Raw genomic sequence first — 24,231 nt, 5'->3', positions numbered from 1 at the left:
AATCAGACTGAGTTCCAGGCTCCTGGCTTCAGCCTGGCATATCTCCGGGTGTTATAGGCATTTGGAGAGCGAATCAACAGATGGAAGATCTTTCTCTGTCTATCTCTACCATCTCTGTCTCTGTTTGTCTTTTAAATAAAATTTTCTTTTAAAGTTTACATTGTATAGAACTGATAGCAAAATGTACTTTGGATAAAGAGGTATTCTTTTTTTTTCATGACCTGTTGCATCTCCTAAATCCTTTCTAAAATATTTGTATAATTCCATGGCTGTCAAGTCAATTTCTTCTTGATAGCAGGATTAGTTTCCAAGTCAAAGCACCAGCATTTAAAATACGTGAAAAGTTCTTATAAACAGGTAAGGGAAGCATGCATGTTTAGGAATAAATATATCTGGTTCTACTCTTCCTTTGCTCTCATCATGGCCCATAAATGATATACTCTGGACACTGAAGAGATGGAAAAAGACCATTACTACTTTTTTTTTTTTTACTTTTTTAAAGTTTTTAATGACTGGAACAAAAATATCTAAAATCACAGCTTCTGGAAGAACCACTTGTTCTTCCTGGTCTTGTACCTCTCTTCGAACTTGACCTTAGCCTCTCACCGGGCCTTGCGTTTAAGAGCAGGATCCCTGAACACATCCTTGTTGACCTCGGTTTTGTCCAAGGGAATATCCACAGAGTACCTGGTGGGCATGAGGTGACTGTAGTTATAAACTTTCACAAAAGACTTGCTCTTCTACCACTTGGCGATTTTCTTCTTGCCCATGGTGGCTGTCACTTTCCAGTGTAGCGGTCAATTCTGGCTACCAGAGCGTGGCTGTAGGGGTGGTCCGAGGTGCCATCATCAATGTTCTTCATGATGACAGCTTTGCATCCCGAGTAGCATCTGGCCAGGATCAGCACCACTGTCCCGGGTTTCATGAGCTTGCCCATTTTGACGACAACCACTCGGGTCTACCCCATTACTACTTTCTTTTGTAGGGCTCCAAACAGATTTATTTCATCCTTTATACACAAACTTTTAATTAAGATACAAGCATGCATGCAGAAAAGTTCACCAATCATAAAATGAACAGCAGGATGGATCAGCATATATTGAACACATACAGCCAACACCCAGATCAGGAAACAGAACTTCACGTGGTTCTCCTTCAGGTCTCTACCGAAGGTCATGAATATCATGGCTATTTATTTATTCTATTTGTGTGTGTGTGTTTGAGAGGCAGAGAAACACACACAAAAACAGAGACAGGAAGAGGTCTCCTCTGCTGGTTCACTCTCCAAATGCCTGCAACGGACAGGGCCAGGCCAAAACCGAAAGCCAAGAACTCAATGTAGTCTCCCACGTGGTGTTAGGGGTCCATCACCTGCTTCCCTCAAGGCTCTGCATTAGCAGCTAGCTGGCACTGAAGTAGCACATTGACAGTAGGGACTCCATTTTGGAGAACCTGAGACTCCATTCTGGGAAGGTACCCCACCACCACCACCATGAAACTCTGGTCTGAAACTGTGATCTAAAATAGTCGGACAATAGCAGTCCACTGCATCACACTTGGCAAAGCATAGAAACCCCCTAGCATGATCGCTCAAGCTTGGAAGTGGATAGGCTGCACCTGGGTTAATAATAAAAATGTAATTTGTCCATGTCCTACATGTGACTAAAACCAATACCTTGATTAATGTCAAGATTAAAATTGAAATTGTTAAGATTGTAACTGGTATTGTCAAGATTATAATTAATACTAGTTTCTTCTTCTTCTTTTTTTTTTTTTTTTTTTTTTGAAAGGCAGAGTGGACAGTGAGAGAGAGAGACAGACAGAAAGGTCTTCCTTTGGCGTTGGTTCACCCTCCAATGGCCGCTGCGGCTGGCGTGCTGCAGCCGGCGCACCGCGCTGATCCGAAGCCAGGAGCCAGGTGCTTATCCTGGTCTCCCATGGGGTGCAGGGCCCAAGGACTTGGGCCATCCTCCACTGCATTCCCGGGCCACAGCAGAGAGCTGGCCTGGAAGAGGGGCAACCGGGACAGAATCCGGCGCCCCAACCGGGACTAGAACCCGGTGTGCTGGCGCCACAAGGCGGAGGATTAGCCTAGTGAGCGGTGGCACCGGCTCAATACTAGTTTCATATAGGTTTTCGGTTAGCTTGACCCCAGTAACCATGTATTCTCCCTGATTCTAGCAACCATGTATTCCCCTCATGATTTTGTGGTTTTTGCCTTAATAAACCCTGTTGCTTTGGGCTTCAAGGTCGAGAGTTCTTTAGGGCATGAGCCCACTCTCCACCGCCAGCAATAAAGGGCTGTCGCTCCCCCTCTTCGTGGAGGAACGACACAGGACCCTGCGCTGTTCTTTCGTCTGCTCGGCCCTCCCCGGGTTTGCTGCTGGTTCTTCCCGGGTTGGCTACTATCCCTTCCACCTCCGTGGAAGGGCAGTTCCCCCTGGCCACATTCCCCACTTCCGCAGGGGAGCAGCACACCGCCGGCCGGCTCTTCTCGGGGGCTGCACAGGTGTTCCCCTTAGATGTTCCCCTTAGATGTTCCTCGTGCATGCCGTCTCTCTCCTCCTTTATAGTCCTCCTCCGCCAATCCTAACTCTGCTGCCCACATGCCGAGTACGCTGCTCTCCAATCAGGAGCAAGTCCTACAGTTTATTGGTTGAACTGGAGGCAGCTGTGCGGAAGCTGTTTACTTCTCTCCCAGCGCCATATTGTGGGAGAGCAGATGCATAGAATAAGTCTTAATTCCAGTAACTCAGTCCAGTCCGGGCTGCTCCCCACAAGGGCCATCAAATTTTATCAATATGTGGTGCTCCTTTGTTTACACTCGCTCAGGTACAACAGAACTATGAGCCAGAGCCAAGAATTGAACCCAGGCACTCCGATATGGGACACAGGCTTTTTAACTGCCTTCTTAACTGCTAGGGCAAACACCCACCTCTGTCTTTCCTTTCAATGCAATAGATTAAGTTTGCCTGCTTTTGAATTTTGTATGAACAGAACCACAAAGTTCTATGGGTGCAATCTGTTGGAAATATACCTCACATGGGGATTGTGAAGTCATTAAATAATAGTATATCCATGCCCCTCATTTTCCAGATTTGCTGAATGACACTACACTCCCCTCAGAAGACTATGAGCATTCCACTTGCTTTACATCTTTACCCACTTGGTATGATCCATCATTTTCAAGAAGTGTAGCCATTCTGCTGCATGTGGGGTAGTATCTCACTGTGGTTTTCTCTGGCATTTCTCTGGTGAGTGATGAAGCTGAACTTCTTTCCTTATGTCTGGTGGTCATTTGGATAATTTTTTCTGTGCGTTCAATGATATTCAACATCTTGTCCCTGCATAGTTTCATCTCACTCTCATGCTCTGTCTTAGTCCATTTTCTGTTACTGTAACAAACCGCCTGAGGCCGGGTAGCTTTTAGAGAAAAGAGGTGTAATTGGATCACAGTTCTGGAGGTTCAAGGGCATGGCCAGCATCATCTGAGGACTTTGTGATGGGTGGCATCGCAATGGCTGGAGCACATGTGAGAGGGAGAGATCCCGTGGAGAGACAGGAAGCCAGAGAGCGTGGAAGGGAAAGTCTTGTGACCTCTCACTAGGTCCTGCCTTTTAAAGGTCCACACCACCCGTCAACATCATCACACTGAGGACCAGGCTCTCAGTATATGAACCTGAGGGGGAAACATGCAAACCAAATCCAAACCATAGCACACTCTATTTAGATAACTAATCTTTGTCCATGGCTTCAGTGTTCTGCCATGTCATGCTCACTTACTCATACATTTACTGAGCTCCTTAATATAATCCTAGACACTGAATACACAATGGGGAACCAAAACAGACTTGGAATGTGTGAAGCACCCTTAACACTCAACAAGAAGAAAATGAACAACCTAGCTTGAAAATGGCCAAAAAAAGGGCCAACATTATGGTGCCGTGGGTTAAGCAGCCACCTGCGACGGCATCCCATATCGGAGTGCTGGCTCAAGTCCTAGCTGCTCTACATCTGATCCAATTTCCTGCTCATGTGCCTGGGAAAGCAGCAGAGGATGGCCCAAGTACTTGGGCCCCTGCACCCATGTGGGAGACCCACATGGAGTTCTGGTTTTGGCGTGGCCCAGCCCCAGCCATTGTGGCCACTTAGCGTATGAAAGGAAGATCTCTTCCTTTCTCTGTTTCTCCCTCTCTCTCTGTCACTCGACCTTTCAAATAAATAAACTTTTTTTTAAATGAGCCAACCCATGAAAAGACATGGAGGACTTAAATGCCTGTCACTAAGTGGCAGAGCCAATCTAAAAAGCCTAGGTACTCTGTGATGCTAAAAATATGATGTTATGGTAAAGGGGAAATGGTGGCGATATTATAAGACCTGTGGTGCCAGGGCCTAGCGGGAAGGAAGGGGTGAGTAGGTGAATCATTTCACAGGTAGTTTTAAGGCTGTGAAGTTATTCTATATGATACTCTCATGGAGAACACATGTCAGTGCACATTTGTCCAGACTGACATGTGCAAAGCAAAGAGCAAATCCTAATGTGCTTTATCACTTTGGGTGATAATGATGTGTCAGTGAAGGTTCATTAAGCAGAACAATGTACCACCCTGGTGAAGGAGGTTGTGTGCGTGTGTGCTGGGGAAAGGGGTATGAGAGAATTCCTGTATAGAAGATCTGTGACTTAAGAGGGGTTCAACTTAATTTTTCAACTTTATGATGGTGTGAAAGTGATATGCTTTGGTAGAAAATGTATTTGGAATTGAAATTTTAAAAAGATTGTTTATTTTTACTTTACTTGTGCCGCTCCCCCTCTTCGTGGAGGAACGACACAGGACCCTGCGCTGTTCTTTTGTCTGCTCGGCCCTCCCCGGGGTTTGCTGCTGGTTCTTCCCGGGTTGGCTACTGACCCTTCCACCTCCGTGGAAGGGCGGTTCCCCCTAGCCACTTTCCCCACTTCCGCAGGGGAGCGGCACACCGCTGGCCGGCTCTCTCAGGGGCTGCACAGGTGTTCCTTCAGATAGATGTTCCTGGTGCATGTTGTCTCTCTCCTCCTTTATAGTCCTCTTCCGCCAATCCCAACTCTGCTACCCACACGCCGAGTACGCTGCTCTCCTCCAATCAGAGCAGGTCCTACAGTTTATTGGTTGAACTGGAGGCAGCTGTGTAGAAGCTGTTTCTCCCTTCTCAGCGCCATATTGTGGGAGAGCAGATGCATAGAATAAGTCTTAATTCCAGTAACTTAGTCTAGTCCGAGTTGCTCCCAGTTGCTCCCCACAACTTGAAAGGCAGAGAAGGAGAGAGAGAGAGAGGGAGAGAACGAGAGAGAGAGAGAGAGAGAACTTCTGTTTACTGGCCTACTCCCTAAATGCCTGCAACAGGGCTGGGATAAGCCAAAGGAGCCTGAAACCCAATCCTGGTCTCCCACTTGAGAGGCAGGGACCCAGGTACTGAGCCATCAGCTGCTGCCTCCCAGGGTGCACATTAGCAGGAATTAGAAGTGGAGCCTGGGAGCTGGCGCCATGGTGCAGTAGGTTAATCCTCTGCCTGCGGCACCGGCATCCCATATGAGTGCTGGTTCTAGTCCCGGCTGCTCCTCTTCCAATCTAGCTCTCTGCTGTGGCCTGGGAAAGCAGTAGAAGATGGCCCAAGTGCTTGGGCCCCTGCACCCGCATGGGAGACCAGGAAAAAGCACCTGGCTCCTAGCTTCGGATTGGCACAGCTCTAACCGTTGCAGCAATTTCAGGAGTGAACCAACAGAAGGAAGACCTTTCTCACTGTCTGTAACTCTACCTCTCAAATAAATAAATAAAATCTTAAAAAAAAAAAAAAAAAGTGGAGCCTGGACTCAAACCAAGCACTCTGTTATGGGATGTGGGTGTCCCAAATGACATCTTAACCATTGAGCCAAACATTTGCCCCAGAATTGAATTTTTCTCTTTCCTGGATTTGTGCTGTGTGGTCTGACCACAGCAGTGAGTGCAGCTCCCATCCGACCCCATGGTCAGGAGGGAAACTATGCACGCTCTGCTATGCGCTGTGCTGCTAAGCTGGGATATGCGGCAGGTTAGGTGGAGTCAATGCATTTTAACTTACAATATTTTCATCTTACGATGGGCTTATTGGGGTGTAGCCCCGTTCACAGAAGGCAAGGTTTAGCTGCACTTTCTGCTCATCTTTTCTGTGAACCTAACACTGCCCTGAAATATAAAGTCTATTTGATTGGGGGAGGGGGAGACAAGTGATGGATACAGATGTCAGTCATCAAACAAGGATAAAAATAAATGTAAAACTGCAACTGAGAATTGCTCTAAGTGCTGCAGAGGTGAGGCAGTAGTGCTGCGAGGATTTTTATGGTTAGAAGGGTCAGGAAAGACGCCCTTGAAGAAGTTGGTCTGGAACCTAAAAGAAAGGTGGGGAGTTGCTAGGGGAGATGGAGAAGAGCCCGGGCAGGTGGAGCAGCAGGTGCAGAGGCACTCAAGAGCATGGCCTCACTGGGGAAGCAGGAAGCCTGGGTGGCCCGAGGCCCGAGTGTGTGTGTGATTTCTGTCACCTCAGCTTTGACCTTTCCCCTAGGCTCCAGACGCTCACCCCAACCACCCACCTGACCTTTGCATTCTGGACATCTCCTGGGCCCCTGACCCTTCACACCACCTTCCTCTGCCAGGTCCAGTCTTTACGCTTGTCCTAGTGCACTGATTGCACCATCCCTCCCCCACCTCGACAAGGACCGACGTCTTCTACCTCCTGACACTCCTCAAAGGCAGTTTCTTTTCTCTACCTCTAGGGCCACCACTGTGGTCTGAACCACCATTCATTCTCTCTCTCTCTCTCTCTCTCTCTCTCTCTCTGTCTCACTTTTCTTTTTTAATTTTTACTTTTTCATTTGAAAAGCAAGGAAATAGAGATGGATGAATGGGTGAATGGATAAAATGGATAAATACATAGACAGATGATAGATACATGGATGGATGGATGGATGGATGGATGGATAGGTAGATAATAGGGGCTCTTGTTTGCTGGTTTGTCGCTCCCCCTCTTCATGGAGGAACGACACTAAGCCCTGCCTAGGCTTCATATCCGAGTCACGGCACCATTATGTCGCTCCCCCTCTTCATGGAGGAACGACACTAAGCCCTGCCTAGGCTTCATATCCGAGTCACGGCACCATTATGTCACTCCCCGTCTTCGTGGAGGAGTGACACAGGACCCTGCACTGTTCTTTCGTCTGCTCGGCCCTCCCCGGGTTTGCTGCTGGTTCTTCCCGGGTTGGCTACCGACCCTTCCACCTCCGTGGAAGGGCGGTTCCCCCTGCCACATTCCCCGCTTCCGCGGGGGAGCGGCACACCGCCGGCCGGCTCTCTCGGGGGCTGCACAGGTGTTCCTTCAGATGTTCCCCTTAGATGTTCCCCTTAGATGTTCCTGGTGCATGCCGTCTCTCTCCTCCTTTATAGTCCTCCTCTGCCAATCCTAACTCGGCTGCCCACACGCCGAGTATGCTGCTCTCCTCCAATCAGGAGAAAGTCCTACAGTTTATTGGCTGAACTGGAGGCAGCTGCGTAGAAGCTGTTTTCTCCTCTCCCAGCACCATATTGTGGGAGAGCAGATGCATAGAATAAATCTTAATTCCAGTAACTTAGTCTAGTCCGAGTTGCTCCCCACAGATCCCCCTTTCTTTTTATTTTTGGCGTCGATACGCGCCTGTCTTTGGTGCCCCGCGGCACACACTCTGCTCTGCTTGCTAGAGTTGCCACAGGTTCTTACAAGTCCTATCAATCAGGCAAACCGAATCCAGGTCCTCTCTTCGCCATGTTGTGAGGAGGTTTTTAGGCGCTGATGCGTGCCTGTGTTCGGTGCCCTGCAGCGCATGCTCTGCTCTGCCTGCAGGTGCTTACAAGCCCTATCAGGCAAACCGAATCCAAGCCTTCTCATTGCCATATTGTGGGGAGGCTTATTGGTGTTGATTCGTGCCTATCTTCGGTGACCTGCAGCTCATACTCTGGTCGAGCCGCCTGTTGGTGCTTACCGCCTTACTAATCAGGCAGACTGAATTCAAGCCTTCTCATTGCGGTATTGTGGGGAGGCCTTATTGATGTTAATTCGTGCCTGTCTTCGGTGACCTGCGGCGCATAAGCTGCTAGCCGCCCACAGGTGCTCACCGCCTTCCTAATCAGGCAGACCGAATCCAAGCTCTCTCATTGCTGTGTTGTGGGGAGGCCTTTCTCTATTTCTCTATCTCCGGGCATTCCTATTTCTCCTATTTTACTTCTATCTACCAGCATTCCTATTTCCCTCATTTTACTTCTAAACTTCTGTTTCTCTTATCCCTGCGGCTTCCCAGCGCCCGCCCCAAGGCTGCTTCACGGCTCTGCGCGGCTCGGCTTTGCGCGCACACTCCGCGGTCTCGCACTAGCCCAGCGTTCCCTATCTACTTGTGCCCCGCACGCTCTCTCTGTGCGCGGCAGCCTCCGCGAGTCACACAGCCCCAGCTCACGTCTCCGCCACTAGTATTCAATCTAAGTTCCCCGGGCTAACCTGGCGAATTCAACCTAGCTCACGCGTCTGCGCCTTTCGGTCTGGCTTCCCGTCCTTTGCTCCTCAGGCTAATCTGACGGATTCCAACCTAGCTCATGCGTCTCCGCCTCTAGTTTTAAATTTTCGCCTTTTGCTCCCCGGGCTGACTTGACGAATCCCAAGCTGGCTTGCGTTTCCGCCTCGGCCTGCCCCCGCGGCTACATCCTCCCTAACATATTTTTCTCTACCCAGTATGTTTCCCTAAGTTTTCTTCCAACAATATTCCTCCCTCATTTCTCCTGGCTTCTCCCCACAGTCCGTATCCGAGTCTGTTTGTTCTAGCTTTCACTTTCGCTTTCGATCTTAGAGATTTCTCCCAGCTTCCCCCCCGTAGTCCGTATCCGAGTCTATGCCTAGGCTTTCAATAGCTTCTTCCGGCACCTTTTTCGTCCGGCTTTCCCCTAGGCTGTTTGCTAGTCTCTCTCTCCGATATTTTTCCACTTCTTCCCGCCTAAGTTTCCTATCCGTCCTAGGTTTCCTATCCGAGTCACGGCACCATTATGTCGCTCCCCCTCTTCATGGAGGAACGACACTAAACCCTGCCTAGGCTTCATATCCGAGTCACGGCACCATTATGTCACTCCCCGTCTTCATGGAGGAGTGACACAGGACCCTGCACTGTTCTTTCGTCTGCTCAGCCCTCCCCGGGTTTGCTGCTGGTTCTTCCCGGGTTGGCTACCGTCCCTTCCACCTCCGTGGAAGGGCGGTTCCCCCTGCCACATTCCCCACTTCCGCGGGGGAGCGGCACACCGCTGGCCGGCTCTCTCGGGGGCTGCACAGGTGTTCCCCTTAGATGTTCCTGGTGCATGTTGTCTCTCTCCTCCTTTATAGTCCTCTTCTGCCAATCCCAACTCTGCTACCCACACGCCGAGTATGCTGCTCTCCTCCAATCAGGAGCAGGATCAGTTCCTGGAGGTCATCACTCAAGTTGGCAAGAGGCAGCTGCGTAGAAGCTGTTTTCTCCTCTCCCAGCGCCATATTGTGGGAGAGCAGATGCATAGAATAAATCTTAATTCCAGTAACTTAGTCTAGTCCGAGTTGCTCCCCCACACTGGTTCACTCCCCAGATGCCTCTGGTGGTTAGTTCTGGGCAGGCCGAAATTGGGAGCCAGGAACTCAATCCAGTTCTCCCATGTGGGTGGCAGGAACCCAATTACTTTAACCACCACTGCCTCCTAGGGTCTGCATTTGTAGGAAGCTGGAGTGAGGAGCCAGAGAGGTACTGAACCCAGACACTCCAATGTGGGGTGTGGGCATCTTAACCACCAGGCCAAATACCAGCCCCTCAACACCACGGTCTCTTCTAAATATTTCTTTACCACCATCCTGACTGTTCTCCCACACAGACCTCTTGTCCTTCTCAGGGCACTTTCTGTGAGGGGATCAGAAAGATTTTTTAAAAACCGAACACTGGGGACCAGCACTGTGGCATGGCGGGTAAAGCCAGGATCCCATATGGGGGCGGGTTTGAGACCCTGATGCTTGACTTTTTTTTTAATTAATTTATTTATTTGAAAGTCAGACTTACACAGAGAAGGAAAGGCAGAGAGAGAGAGAGGTCTTCCATCCGCTGGTTCACATTCCAATTGGCCGCAACTGCCGGAGCTGTGCCGATCCAAAGCCAGGAGCCAGGAGCCAGGAGCCAGGAGCCAGGAGCTTCCTCCAGGTCTCTCACATAGATGCAGAGGCCCAAGGACTTGAAGCATTCTCCACTGCTTTCCCAGGCCATAGCAGAGACTGGATCAGAAGTGGAGTAGCTGGGACTTGAACTGGTGCCCATATGGGATGCCGGCGCCGCAGGCAGCGGCTTTACCCACTATGCCACAGTGCTGGCCCCACTGCTTCACTTTTGATCCAGCTCCCTACTAATGTTTCTGGGAAAGCAGTGGAGGGTGGCTCAAGTACTTGGGCCCCTATATCCACGTAGGAGACCCGGAATAAGCACCTGGTTCCTGGCTTCAGTCTGGCCCAGCCCTGGGAGTGAACCAGCAGATGAAAGTGCTCTCCAGTGCTCGCTCGTGCTCTCTCTCTCTCTCCCTTCCTCCCTCCCTCCCTCCCTTCCTCCCTCCCTCCCCTCTCCCACTCTCCATTCACGTCCCTGAAAGCACCATGCCTCCTGCTACCTTTGCACACGTTCCCTTCTCCTAGGATGGTTCCCCTCTTTCTGCCTCATGAGCACCTGCACTTTTTTCAAACCCCAGCTCAAACATCCTCCCCAGGGAAAGCTTTTCTTAAACTCCAGACGAGGTCAAGTCCCAGAATCTGCCCTTCCCACAGAAATTCCCCTTCTTCTGTTACACTTAGCACATTTGTTTCTATGATTCTGACGAACATTCCTCTCGAGAGGCAGGAACACCCATGAGTGTGGGAAATGTTTCTATTTTTATAACCTCGGTTCCTAGCATAGTCCTAGACGGTAGGCATACGACTTACACATTTTGCACCAACAGTGAGTGCTCTCATTGCTATCCTCTATTACCTTTTTATTTTATAGGTTTTTTTTTTAAAGATTTACCTATTCATTTGACAGGCAGAGTTATAGAAGCAGAGTCAGAGAGAAAGAGACAGACAGACAGACAGAGGTCTTCCACCTGTTAGTTCACTCCCCAAATGGCAGCAATGGCCGCAGCTGGGCTGATCCAAAGCCAGGAGCCAAGAGCTTCCTCCAGGTCTTCCAGCCGGGTGCAGGGGTCCAAATACTTGGGCCATCTTCCACTGCCTTCCCAGGCCATAGCGGAGAGCTGGATCGGAAGAGGAGCAGCCCATATAGGATGCCCATATAGGATGCCGGCACCGCAGGCAACGGGTTTATCCAACACACCACAGCGCCGGCCCCCTCTCAATTACCTTCTTAGTTTTGGAATGTTCCATCTCATGACAGAATGCCCGGTATGAAGGAGGGTGACACCTGCCTTTGCAGTGTCACCTCCTGACACTTACCACAGGTGCACGTTCCCTAAAATGATGTCTTTCGGTTCACCATGACATTTTATATTCCTACTATTAAAGTCATTCCTGTTAGGGAAATCCCAGCTCTGGGAACTATGCTCTCCAGCAGCCACTGGCCTCGTGTGGCCGCTGAGCGTGTGGAATGTGGCTGGTCCAACAGCAGGTGCTTAGCCTAGCAGTTAAGATGCCCCTTTTCCATTCTGAAGTAGCTGGGTTTGATTCTCAGCTCTGGCTCCTGACTCCAGCCACCTGCCAGTGCAGATCCTGAGACACAGCAGTGATGGTTCAAGCAAGTGGCTCCCTGCCACACACATGGAAGACCTGGATTGAGTGCCTGGATCCCGGTTTCAGCCCAGTACTGGCCCTTGTGGGCATTTGGTGAATGAACCAGTAGAAAAGTTCTCTCTCTCTCTCTCTCTCTCTCTCTCTCTCTCTCTCTCTCTCCATGTCTCTTCTGTTTCTCTCTCTCACCCTCTCAAAAAAATACTGGTAATGATAACAATTTTGTGGGGCTGGCGCTGTGGCACAGTGAGTTAAAGCCCTGGCCTGAGGTGCCGGCATTCCACATGGGCACCGGTTTGAGTCCCAGCTGCTCCTCTTCCAATCCAGCTCTGCTATGGCCTGGGACAGCGGTAGAAGATGGCCCAGATCCTTGGGCCCCTGCACCCCTGTGGGAGACCTGGATGAAGCTCCTGGCTCCTGGCTTCAGATTGGCACAGCTCCAGCCATTATGGCCATCTGGGGAGTAAACCAGTGGGTAGAAGACCTCTCTTTCTGTCTCTACCTCTCTCTGTAACTCTGTCTTTCTAATAAATAAAATAAATCTTTTAAAAAAACTATTAATTTTTTAAAAAATTTTTAAAAAGAAATTTTGCTGCTCCAAATTGAAGTAAGCTGTCTGTGTAAACACCCCAGATTTTGAAGACTTATTATGAAAAAAAGAAATGTGGGGCTGGCGCTGTGGCATAGTAGGCTAAGCCTCCACCTGCGGCACTGGCATCACATATAGGTGCCAGTTCATGTCCCGGCTGCTCCTTTTCCAATCCAGCTCCCTGCTGATGGCCTAGGAAAGCAGCAGAAAATGGCTCAAGTGCTTGGATCCCTGCACCCATGTGGGGGACCTGGAGGAAGCTCCTGGATCCTGGCTTTGGATCGGCCCAGCTTTGGCCATTGTAGCCATTTGGAGAGTGAACCAGTGGATGGAAGACCTCTCTCTGTCTATAACTCTGCCTCTCAGATAAATGAGTATATATTTAAAAAAAAAAGAATGCGAGGTAACTTGTTAATTTTTGTTGCTTACATGTTGAAAGATGGATATATTGGATTTAATAAAATATACTTGCTAAAATGAATTTAATGTGTTTCTTTTTACTTTTTTAAAATAATTTTAAATATCATATGTAATTCACATATTTCTATTAGACAGCACTTCTCTAGCATATAAACTAAAATCTATTGTATCATTAATGTTCTTCAAGCAGTAAGCATGGATTTCAAAAATAAAATACAGGGGCCGGCATTGTGGCACACTGGGCAAAGCTGCCACCTGCAGTGCGGCATCCCATATGAGTGCCAGTTCATGCCCCAGCCCCAGCTGCTCTGTTTCCAATCCAATCCCTGCTAATGTGCCAGGGAAAAACAGCAGAGGATGGTCCACATACTTGGGCCCCTGACACTCACGTGGGAGACTTGGAGGAAGCTCCTGGTTCCTGGCTTTGGCCTGGCCCAGCCCCAGCTGTTGCAGCCATCTGAGGAGTGAGCCAGCAGATGGAAGATCTCACTCTCTGTGTCTCCCTCCCTCTCTCTCTGCAAGTCTGATTTTCAAATAAATAAATAAATAAATCTTATTTTAAAAATAAAATCCAAGATCACAGGCCTGCAGCACTGTTGGTGCTGTGTGATGGGAACTGACCGGGGAGCTAGTTGAGGCTGGACAAAATGCGGACAAGGCCACTGAGCAGCTTCAGAGACATGTCATGCATTCGAGGTGGACTACGCATCAGGAACCCACGAAGGGCTTTGCTTTCAAAGGGAAAGGGCATTGGCGTCTTCCTTTTTGGGTCTGTCACAGCACGATCTTCTCAGGTCCTCTTGCCTGTAGGGCAGGACCTAATCAGCACACCGTGCCCACCATTTACCGTCCTCCTACAGTTGTAGCCACACACGAAGAGGCTGGATTTGAACTTCCCCTGCGCAGCAGTGGACTCTACTAGACGGGCCTCCTCCAGAACAGGGCACTTGGGGATCAGCGTTGTGGCGCAGTGGGTCAAGATGCTGCCTGCACACCAGCATCCCTCTGAGCACTATTCGAGTCCCAGCCGCTCCACTTGCCATCCAGCTCCCTGCTACTGCGCCTGGAAAGGCAGTGGGAGATGGCCCAAGTGCCTGGGCCCCTGCATCCATGGGGGAGATCCAGATGGAGTTCCAGGGACCCAGTGTTGGGCCAGTTCCAGCTGTTGTAGCCATCTGGGGGAGTGTATCGGTGGATGGAAGATCTCTCTGTCTCTCTTTTTTTTTTTTTTGTCTCTTCCTCTCTCTGGAACTCTGCCTTTGTAAGAAATGAATCTTTTTTAAAAATAAAATTATAAATAGAACTGGGCATTTAGAGTCAGGAAACCAAGGACCGTGGAAAGGAGAGCGGGGTCTCCAAGGAGAACACGGAGTGGCCACTCTCCCACGTGACAGCACCGGCTCTGGCTGAGCTGCTGTCTCAATCTGCATCAGGTTCCCATACAAAGAACCTCGGGACCCACCTTCTCTGGACACAGCTGGGAACAGACAAGGAGCCAGCAAGAGGCCCTGGGAAGTCCAGGGCAGGCGGTGTGCAGCCAGAGTTGAGTCAGGAAGAGAACCGAGCCCTCTCCCCAGCCCTCGGCCCCCACCCCTTCTGCAGAACAGAAGTGGCCCAGGGACAGAGGAGTGCAGACGGTGAAATGGTTAAACGTGGCTCCCAAGCCTGACTTTTCCAGGAACTGACATGAACACGGAGTCTGCCTACAGAGTTGTGGTTAGGAACACATTGCTGAGGGGTTGCTTTGGTTTCAATGTTTTCCAACGTCTGGGGAAAACAGACCTATGACAGCTGAGTGTTCAAAGGCTGTTGTTTGGGTTTTGCCGGAGGAACATTTTGAAATACCGAATATGTTATTTTTAATATTATTATTTGACTTAAAGAGGTATGTGTTGAGTCAAACCAATTTTTCAGCTACTGACAAAAACATTTGGTCTTCCTTGTGGCTCTAAAGCTGGTTCGTTCCAAATGGTGTAATTTTAGAAGGAGAAAGGGAAGGACAAAGAGACAGAGAGGGAGAGGGAGAGGAAGAAGGAGAGGGAGAAGGGGGAGGGGAGAGGGGAGGGGGAGGGAGGGAGTGAGGGAGAGGAAGGGAGAGGAAGGGAGAACATCACAGATGAAGGCGGAGTTGGAGGCAGCTCTGCGGGTTCCTATGGAATGTTCTGGATGGTCACCACATCCCTTTTCTTCTCATGGCCATGGAGAGCAGACGGCCACGTCCAGAGACGTTAGAATGTATCCAGAGCAGCTATTCCCATTTGGTTTTTGATGTCTTGAAATACCATGAAGTCCAGGTGCTTTTCTTATTTATACACAAAATGATCCGATTATCTGTGCTTTCATGCTTTCTTTCCAGCATGTAGATCCCATATGGTTTCATCTGCTTAATTCGGAGAGAAACACGGACGTTCAAAGGGTTCCCAGACTCCTGCTTCTGGCCGGAAGGAGTCACAGGAGCAGATTCATGTTACTGCCGAAATGACAACAGCAACAGCAGCAGCAAACTTGTTTTTTGTTTTTTGTTTTTTAATATTTATTTGAAAGTCAGAGTTACAGAGAGGCAGAGACAGAGGCAGAGACAGAGAGAGAGACAGAGGTCTTCCATCCACTGGTTCATTCCCCAGATGGCCACAACAGCCGGAGCTGCGTCGATCTGAAGCCAGAAGCTTCCTCCAGGTCTCCTGCATGGGTGCAGAGCCCAAGGACTTGAGCCATCTCTACTGCATTCCCAGGCCATAGCAGAGAGCTGGATCGGAAGTGGAGCAGCCGGGACTAGAACCGGCGCCCATATTCGATGCAGGTGCCGCAGGCAGGTGGCTATACCCGCTATGCCACAGCAATGGCCCCACTGTTTTATGGCTTTTTTTTTTTTTTGTATTTGTTTTGTTTCGTTTTAAGAGGATTTAAGACACTGGATTTAAGCAACAAGCAAATGTGATCCCTTAGTTATGGCCCCATCTGGTGGCCTTGAGACAGTGTCCAGGCTCTGGTGCAGGACAGGGAAGGCAGACCAAGCCTCGTGGGTTCCCTGAGCTGAGAATGAGAGTGGGGAAGATGAGCAGCCCCGGGCCACGGGTCTGAGCAGCAGGAGAGAGCCATCCCGGAGCGAGAACTCCGGACACCTGCAGACGACACTTTAGGGATGTTCAGCGGCGACACGCACCCCCCGGGCAGCGTGTTCCCAGGAGGAGGTCATCTGGGTCCCGGCAGGAAAGCACCTGAAGGGCCCGGAGGCCCACAGCGCTCAGCTGGGGCAGGAGTGCTGCTTCTGCCCGCCAGGCAGTCTGGAAAATCTTGTAATTCCCAGGACTTTGTGTAGGTGCCACAGGAAAAGACAATCGTTAGTGTAGACATTTATATGATCCTGCCCAATCAATGAAGGAAGCAAGTCTGGCAAGGATCCAACTATGACACTGAGTCCGAGTTTTATTTGTTTTAAAGATTTATTTATTTTTGGGGTTGGTGCTACAGCATAGCTGGTAAAGCCACTGCCTGCGGTGCCAGCATCCCAAGTGGGCACCAGTTCAAGTCCAAGCTGCTCCACTTCTGATCCAACTCCCTGCTATGGCCTGGGAAAGCAGTAGAAGATGGCCCAAGTCCTTGGGCCCCTGCACTCGTATGGGAGACCCAGAAGAAGCTCCTGGCTCCTGGCTTCAGATTAACTCAGTTCTTGCCGTTGCAGCCAATTGGGGAGTCAACCAGCAGATGGAAGACCTCTCCCTTTCTCTTTCTCTTTCTCTCTCTCTCTCTCTCTCTCTCTCTGCCTCTCCTGTCTCTGTGTAATTCTGACTACTCAATCCAAATGAAATAAGAAGAATAAAAGAACAGGGAACAAGGAGTCAAATAGAACATAGCAGGGCCTGCACCCATGGCATAGCAGGTAAAGCCCCAGTCTGCAGTGACAGCATCCCATATGAGCACGGGTTCGAGTCTTGGCTGCTCCACTTCTGATCCAGTTCTCTGCTATGGCCTGGGAAAGCAGTGGAGAATGCCCCAAGTCCTTGGGCCCCTGCACCCACATGGGAGACCCAGAAGAAGCTCCTGGCTCCTGGCTTCAGATTGGTGTAGCTCCAGCCGTTGCGGCCAATTGGGAAGTGAACCAATGGATGGAAGACCTCTCTCTCACTCTCTGCCTCTCCTCTCTCTGTGTAACTCTTTCAAGTAAATAAATAAATCTTTTTTTAAAAAAAAAAAAAAAGAACATAGCAAGATGACAGATGTAAGGAAATCATTTCAGTAATCCCCTTAAGTGTAATCGGTCTAAACATCCTAACTCAAAGCAGAAGTTTTAGGATTGGATAAAATAAGAAGACTCAATTATATTCTGCCTATAAGAAACATGCTTTAGACATAAAAACACAGAGTTTTTGCTCCAATGATCTCTTTCCCACGGAGATGCTGATTTGAACAAGCCACCTTCACAAAAGCTAAGGAAGCCAGACAAGAGACCACAGTGCCTGATTTAGTGTCATAACAAGAAAAGATGGCATGGAAGAAGGCAGGAAGGAAAGAGCTGCTGGGTCCCCCCTCGCCCAGCTCAGAGCAGTGCAGCTCCTCGCCTCTGCCTGGGGAACTCACAGGGCTTGCAGTCCAGACCTTAGAGCAGGCCCGCACTGCAAAGCCCAGGGCCAGCGCCGCCCTCTGCCTGCAGACGGGACTCTCCTGAACCAAGCAGCCAATGGCCGACCTCCATCACCCTTCCTCCAAGTTAGTAGAAAGTGGAGCAAGACTCCAAGCACGAGGGAGTAAGGGGCAAAAGTCAATACAGGATTTTGTCTTGAGCTCAATACTGGGCCTGCCTTAAAGAGATCCAGCACCAGATATAAGCCCAGGCCAGGGCCCCCGGACTGAACACCACACCAACCATGGATTTGAGACAAACCTAGGAAGCGGCGCCCTCTAGTGCTGAAGCAGTGGCAACAGCAACAGCTGACTGCGGCAGCCCTCAGTTTAGAGCGCCATCTAGTGCTGAAATAGTGGATGTGTCCATAAGCGCAGAGAATTCCTGGAAGACAGGCATAGAGATAAATTAGAAAGACCGGGAAAAATTCCTAGTCTTCCAAAGCGCAGATGATGCTGTACACCAACAAGTTTCAAGTACTTTCAGGGGGCCATTATTGTGGCATAACGGGTTAAGTCACCGCCTGCAGTGCCACCATCTCATATGGGCATTGGTTCTAGACCCGGCTACTCCACGTTGGATCCAGCTCCCCACTGACGTGCCTGGAATAAAGCAGCGGAAGATGACCCATGTGCTTGAGTCCCAGCCACTCATGTGGGAGACCTGGATGGGGTTCCTGGCCCCTGGCTTCAGCCTGGACCGGTCCCATCTGTTATAGCCATTTGCGGGGCTGAGCCAGCAGATGGAAGATCTCTGTCTTCTATCTTTCCCCCTCCCTCCCCTGTCATCCTTTCAAATAGGTACATTATTCTTTGTTTAAAGAAGTCCTTTAGTCACTGAAAGGAGAGCTGAGAAGGAAACCTGCACACCTACAACCAACTGATCTTTGAGAAAGGTGCTAAGAATATGCATTGGACAAAGAAGGCTTTTCCATTAATGGCGCCGGTAAAATTAAATGCATGCAGAAAAATATAACTAGACTCCTGTCTTTGACCATGTACTAAAAACATCTGGGAACCAGCGCCGCAGCTCACTAGGCTAATCCTCCGCCTAGCGGCGCCGGCACACTGGGTTCTAGTCCCGGTTGGGGCGCCGGATTCTGTCCCGGTTGCCCCTCTTCCAGGCCAGCTCTCTGCTGTGGCCCGGGAGTGCAGTGGAGGATGGCCCAAGTGCTTGGGCCCTGCACCCCATGGGAGACCAGGAGAAGTACCTGGCTCCTGCCATCGGGTCAGCGCGGTGCAGCGCGCCGGCCGCGGCGGCCATTGGAGGTTAACCAACGGCAAAAGGAAGACCTTTCTCTCTGTTTCTCTCTCTCACTGTCCACTCTGCCTGTCAAAAAAAAAAAAAAAAAAAATCTGGGGCTGGCATTGTGGAACAGCCGATTGATTAATCTGCTGGCTAAGAGGCTGGCATGCCATATGAGCACCACTTTGAGTCCCAGCTGTTCCACATCCGATCCAGCTCCCTGCTACTGTGCCTGGGAAAGCAGCAAAAGATGGTCCAAGTCCCTGGGCTCCTGCCACCCACATGGGAGACTCAAATGGGGTTCTGGGTTCCAGGCTTTGGCCTGACCCAGCCCTGGCTGTTGTGGCCATTTGGGGAGTGAACTGGCAGATGGAAAAATCAGTCTCTCTCTCTCTCTCTCTCTCTCTCTCTCTCAACTTTGCCTTTCAAATAAACAAATAAATATTTTTTAGAAAAGAAAAAAACCTAGGGGCTGATGCTATGGTGCAGCAGGTTAAAGCCCCAGTCTGCAGCGCCAGCATCCCATGTGGGCATCGGTTCAATCCTGGCTGCTCCACTTCTGATCCAGCTCTCTGCTATGGCCTGGGAAAGCAGTAGAAGATGGCCCAAGTCCTTGGGCCCCTGTACCTGCTTGGGAGACCCAGAAGAAGCTCCTGGCTCCTGGCTTCAGATTGGCACAGCAGACAACTGGGGAGTAAACCAGCGGATGGAAGACCTCTCTCTCTCTCTTTGCCTCTCTTTTTTTCTCTGAGTAACTCTGACTTACAAGTAAATAAATAAAATATTAAAAGAAAAGAAAAGAAAAAAATCTGAAAGTTAGTTTTTAAAAAAAAAATCCCAGGAAGATGCACACTTACTAGAATGGTTAAAATTAAGACTTGGCCGGCGCCGCGGCTCACTAGGCTAATCCTCTGCCTAGCGGCGCCGGCACACCGGGTTCTAGTCCCGGTCGGGGCACCGGATTCTTTCCCGGTTGCCCCTCTTCCAGGCCAGCTCTCTGCTGTGGCCCCGGAGTGCAGTGGAGGATGGCCCAAGTGCTTGGACCCTGCACCCCATGGGAGACCAGGAGAAGTACCTGGCTCCTGCCATCGGATCAGCATGGTGCGCCGGCCGCAGCGCTCTGGCCGCAGCGGCCATTGGAGGGTGAACCAGCGGCAAAGGAAGACCTTTCTCTCTGTCTCTCTCTCTCTCACTGTCCACTCTGCCTGTCAAAAAATAAATAAATAAATAAATAAAAATAAAAAAATTAAGACTCATCATTGCAAGTATTGGAGGGATGTGGAGCAGCTGGAACCGTCACAGGCTGCTAGTGGGAGAATGAAGCGGTACAGCTCCTTTGGAAACCTTAAACATGCACCTTCTGTAGGATGCAGACGTTCCACTCCCAGAGAAATGAAGGTATATGATACAGCACTCTGTGGTAATTACCAAAAATTGGAAACAAGCCAAAAGTCCAACAATAGGTGAATGGATGAATAAATGATGCTGTACCTGCCAACCCGCTGCTTCCTCCCTCCCCTCCCCAGACACAGCAATGGAGCTGGATCACTCAGGACACAGGACACCCTGCTGCTGTCAACTTAGGCAACAAATCAGGTGCAAAATCTTCTGGAGTCTCTTTGTATGCAAAAGAGGCTACTCAAATGGCACAGCCGGTGACCAGCCTGAGGAGCAGCTGGTGGTGGGAAAGCTGTGCAGGTCCACTTGGGCCAGGAGCCGCCTTCCTGCTGTGACTTTGAACAGCCAATAGTCCCATCTTTTTTTTTTTTTTTTTTACAGGCAGAATGGACAGTGAGAGAGAGAGACAGAGAGAAAGGTCTTCCTTTTCCGTTGGTTCACCTCCCCAATGGCCGATGTGGCCGGCCCACTGCAGCCAGCGCATCGCACTGATCTGATGGCAGGAGCCAGGTACTTATCCTGGTCTCCCATGGGGTGCAGGGTCCAAGCACTTGGGCCATCCTCCACTGCACTCCCTGGCCACAGCAGAGAGCTGGCCTGGAAGAGGGGCAACCGGGACAGAATCCGGCGCCCCGACTGGGACTAGAACCTGGTGTGCCGGCGCCGCAGGCGGAGGATTAGCCTAGTGAGCCGCGGCGCTGGCCAATATTCCCTTCTTTAGTTCAACTTCGACTCCCCTCCCCCCTCCTCAAATGCCGGTAAGACTCTGGCCAGGGAGAAGGGCTTCTGTGGCTTCACCTCCGCTGGATGTCAGAAGGTCCTCAGTAGACACCCAAGGCAAAAACACCATCAGCTTGGCATCAAAATTTCCTTGCTGACCTGATGCTTGCGGGTGGGGAAGAAAGTAGGAAATAAGCTGCAAAATGGACCAGGACTTAATTTCTCGGAAGCTCTGGCTGAAAATACGCTTGCTGCTGGGAATGATTTTTCTGAGAAACCACAAGGATGACGTTCTGTGGCGGAAGGAAGCGGTTGCCCGGGGAGTGCTTTAGCCACACAGTCAGGTTCGCTGGGCTCTCTGGCCATGAACTCACAACATGACCATTTTTTTTTGTATGGACAATTGAACTTTTTCTCAAAATTATGAAAATTTAGTGGAATCGCTGCTGTCATAAATAAAATGCAAGAAGATGCGGTTTCTAAGTGACAGCTATAGAATTGCTGCAAGTACAACCAGATCGCTGCCCCTAAACACAACTCACTGGAAACTCTGCAGTGTGGCAACAAGTGCAAAGTAGCCAAAAGTCCTGCAAGCCAAGATACCTGATTTTTTTCACCAACTAATTCTAGAAGCCCAGGGGGCACTGTGACTGTGGTGTTGAAGATTCTAGATGCAAGGTTTTGAAAACTGAAGCTGGGGGCCAGTGCTGTGGCGCAGCAGGTTAACACCCTGGCCTGAGGCGCCGGCATCCCATTTGGGCGCCAGTTGGAGACCCAGTTGCTCCACTTCCTATCCAGCCAACTCCCTTCTATGGCCTGGGAAAGCAGTAGAAGATGGCCCAAATCTTTGGGCCCCTGCAGCTGTGTGGGAGACCCAGCTGAGACTCCTGGCTTCTGGCTTCTGGCTTTGGATCTGCAAAACTCTGGCCTTTGCAGCCAACTGGGGAGTGAACCATCAGATGGAAGACCTCTCTCTCTCTCTCTCTCTCTGCCTCTCTTCTCTCTATGTAACTCTGATTTTCAAATAAATAAATCTTAAAAAAAAAAACCTGAAGCTTACTGAACATTACGTACCAGTGTTACCTTTAATACTCAACAGTGAGTCTCTGCCAACATTGCTATTGGCTAACAGATGAGGAACACGAGAAGGGTGGGTTCTGGGAGATGTGGGTCTGGGGGGGTCACCCTTCTCCCCTAAATCCCTACATGGCTGGGTTCCTCCTTTGCAAAAGAGTGGGCCAGCCCCTGGGTGATGTCCAACCTGGGACATTAGGCGGAAGAGAAAGCACCCTTGCCTGCTTCGCTGTGCCCGTATCGAGCCCTGGGAAGGAAGCCGGAGATGAAAGGAGCGCCCTGGACGGCCGCAGTAGGAAGTGCTACTTCTGGGTGACGTCCGTGTACGACGCGGTCGCGTTGCGCCAGGAAGTGCCCCGTAAAATGGGCTGATGCTCGCGCACAGGCGAGGGAGTGCCATCTGGCCGAGATGTTTCTATTGTTAGTGTTTGACTGTCCTGCCTTGGCAGCTACAGAACTGAGTGACTGTTGTCTCCTATGGGCTTTTACCTCACGAGGGTGTGGTGTGAGAGGTTCCTGAAGAAACCTGCATGAAGCAGTTATGACTAAGGCATCGCAGCACAAAAACATGGAAATTATTAACTCCAGTTCTAGGAACTCTGTTATCCCGTTAAGGGTAGGGAGACGGTAACTAGGGAAACCATCCAGGTAGTGATGAACAGAAAAGCCAGTGCCTGCCAACTCAGCTTTGGAATGTTCCAGAAAAGCATTCCTGGGACTCTGACAGTATTTATGTGCTGGAATGATTTCTATTTCCCTAAAAAGAAGGTATTTTTATTTTCCTGTTAGCTAGTCTCCAACTCAGAACATAGCAGGCATTGAACATTCAGTGAATGAATAAAAACCATACCTTCCCTTTCCATTGAAAACAGGTGTCTCTGGGGCAGGCGTTTGGCATAGCCATAAAGGTGCTGTGCGGAATGTCTGCGTGCCATGTCGGGGTGCCTGGGCTTGAGTCCTGGCTCCCCTTCTCTGTTCTAGTTTCCTGCTCATGCACACTCTGGCTAGGGAAGCAGCACTGTCGGCTCAGGTACTTGGATCCCTGCTGCCCGTGTGGGAGACTAGGTTGAGTTCCTGGCTCCTGACTGGCACAGCCCCAGCTGTTGCAGGTATCTGGGGAGTAAGCCAGCAGATAAAGCAGCAGCAATGGCATACAGTAGCACTGGGTATAGCTGGCATTCATTCCGTAGTCTCAACACCATTTCCCACGGAAAGGATCCAGGACTCCGTGGAGAATTGCTGTTTAGAGGTCTGGGCCAGGGAGGTAAGTACATGAGCCTGAAACCTCTGGTGTTGCAAAGCAAGGAGGCACTCCTTGACCATGAGGTTGAAGCCAGAGGACACAGGTGCTAACCTGAAGGGAAGAGTGCAATGACTGGGTGTATAAAAACGTCCAAGTTTCTCATGCTAGTAAAGGAGAAAGAGGCGGTGGGGAGGACATCGCAGCCATGACAGCTCGTGGGCCGCTATTTACAAAACAAACAAGTTGAGAGAAGATGATGGTGAATTTTACCTGTCAACATGGCTGAGCTAAGGGATACCCAGACAGCTGGTGAACCGATGCTCCTGGGTGTCTGTAAGACATTAGCATTTGAATGAGCAGACCAGGAGATTGGCCTAGCCAGCATCCAATCCAGAGAGGGCCTGGGTAGCACAAAGAGAGCAGAGGGCGGGGTCACCTTTGCTTCCTGTTGGAGCAGGACCATTGGCGCTGGCCTGCCTCTCCAGCTTTCAGAGCCGGTCTGGGGGCTTCTTCCCTTAGCTCAAACCTTCCGACTCAGCCTGACTCACATCACCTGCTCTCCTGGGACTCTGCTTGCCGACAGCAGATCCTGGACCTCCTGGGCCCATCACATAGGGTTCCTTTTGGTTCTGTTTCTCTACAGAACCCTGACTAAAGACAGCAGTTTACAAAAAGCCTTTAGTCCAGAGCCAAGGAAAAGATGCTAAATGTCCCAATTCATTTTGTGACACATCCTGACAAAACCAACGCAGGAAAGCACACGTCAGGCTCGATAGGAGCAATGCATTCACGAGGTAGCAGGAGTCTCCAAAAAGCTTGTGGAAAATGTGTATTATGAAGAAACTACACATGGATTGCAAAATTTTTGGCACTGAAACAAACTTACCAATGATAGGCAATGGGCCCAGCGCTCAGGACACCCACATTCCATATTGAAGTGCTGGGGTTCAACACTCAGTTCCATTCTTCACTCCAGCTTCCTGCAAGTGCAGACCCTGGGAGGCAGCAGGTGACAGCTCAGGTGATGTGTGGGAACCCTGGATTGGGTGCCTGGTTCCCTGCTTTGGTTCCAGTCGGGGTGTCTCAAGCATTTTTGTATGAAACAGCACTTGGGATCTC

At 50.1% G+C, this 24,231-nt stretch overlaps 1 pseudogene; it reads right to left on the bottom strand.

The window, feature by feature from the left end:
• Positions 1-533: 533 nt before the first annotated feature.
• LOC100355699 (large ribosomal subunit protein eL27 pseudogene) lies at positions 534-937 on the bottom strand (annotated as a pseudogene).
• Between the last annotated feature and the right edge of the window lie 23,294 nt (positions 938-24,231).

This window comes from Oryctolagus cuniculus, chromosome 10 (assembly GCF_051225735.1).
Source record: "Oryctolagus cuniculus isolate XC-2025 breed Fujian yellow rabbit chromosome 10, ASM5122573v1, whole genome shotgun sequence".
NCBI classification, from domain to species: Eukaryota; Metazoa; Chordata; class Mammalia; order Lagomorpha; family Leporidae; genus Oryctolagus; species Oryctolagus cuniculus.
This window is presented reverse-complemented; position numbering and strand designations above follow the sequence as displayed.